The sequence below is a fragment of the Crocuta crocuta genome, unplaced genomic scaffold (genome assembly GCF_008692635.1).
Source record: "Crocuta crocuta isolate KB4526 unplaced genomic scaffold, BGI_CrCroc_1.0 scaffold143, whole genome shotgun sequence".
Classification (NCBI taxonomy): Eukaryota; Metazoa; Chordata; class Mammalia; order Carnivora; family Hyaenidae; genus Crocuta; species Crocuta crocuta.
Window position 1 is genome coordinate 6,188,548 of NW_027529175.1, and position 1,307 is coordinate 6,189,854.

Consider the following 1,307-nt stretch of genomic DNA (forward strand, 5'->3'; position numbering starts at 1 on the left):
CAACGTCAAGGTGTCAGCCTGCCTGCCTGTCACCCTTACTCCTCCCTCCGACGGCGCCTGAGTCACAGCCGCCCACGGGGCCACCGGCCAAAGCACCGGCGTCCTCCCCGGGCCTCCGGCAACGCTGCCCCGAGCGGAGCGCAGAGGGTGGTCTTCGGCCCACGCGGACGACGCTGCCCACCGGCCTGTATGCTCTTTCCGCGGTGTCTCACCGCACGGCCCCCAGGCCCCGAGCCCCGAGCCGGGCCCTTGTCCAGGCGCCTCTGCTACCCCAGTCCTGGCACCCCCGCTCCACGGGCCCCCTCTCCGCGGTGCACAGCTCATTCCCCTCGGCCCCCTGCCCCGCTGACCCTCAGCACACCCGCATCCGCGCTTGGCTGGCGCCCCGTCCGTCCCCTCAGAACGGCCCCGACCTCCTGCGGAGGGAAGCCAGCCCTGAACCCGTCTCCCCACAGCGCCCACGCTTCCCTGTGTGCTGGGGTCATCTCCGTGGGCACAGGCCGCGCCCGTCTAGTTCCCCACTGCACCCCAAGGCCCAGAGGGCACAGAGCCAGCCTCGGTCGGACCTCACACGCCCCTGATGCAGCCGCACGGGCTCCCACACTCCCTGTGAAGGTTCGGAGCCTGGAGTTTTAAGCGTTAGAGCTACCGCAGGCAAGTGGCGACAAAAGGCACGGAGGAAAGTAGTTCAGCGCACGGACGAATAAAACTCAGGCGGGTCCGGAGCAGACCACGTCCAAAGCCCGCAGACAGAGGCCCCACCTGGGAAAACAGCTGAGATGTAACCAACCAAAGATAAATACGCTTAACATGCAAACACCGTCAACTGGAAAAAGACAAGGACTCTTCCTGACTGCAGGGTGGGGCAGAGAGGTCTCTGAACTCCCACGGTCCGTGCCCTTCCGGGTGACCTTGAGACCCCTCATCTGCGGATAATGGCGGCACCTCCCTCACAGAGCGGTCGTGACAACAGAATCCCATGATGCGCGATGTGGGGATGTTGCCCAGAGCCTGGCCTGCAGCCAGCCTGTGCCACTGCGGTCACAGGGCGGGGACACAGGGCACAGGGCAGAAGGTGCCTCGTCCCCGTGGCCTTGTTTGCAAAGCCTTGAACGAACAATGCCCAGACTTTGCCTGGCTTAGCAGTGTGGCTTTTCAAAGAACTAGGCACTTCCTAGAAAGACCTAAAACCCGCTGAGCTGTGTCTTCGCGACATAGCCCAGGGGCCCACAGGGTTAAAAGGCCCCGGCCCCCATCCATCCTGGTCCCCCAGCCCGGGCCCCCCCCCTCCCCCAACCCCAGCCCCC

General features: G+C 65.3%; 1 protein-coding gene across 1 annotated transcript in view; it reads right to left on the bottom strand.

Annotated features, from left to right (window-relative positions):
• Positions 1–1,307, bottom strand: part of CERK (ceramide kinase) — a 20,496-nt gene that overhangs the window by 10,470 nt on the left and 8,719 nt on the right. The window lies entirely within an intron of this gene.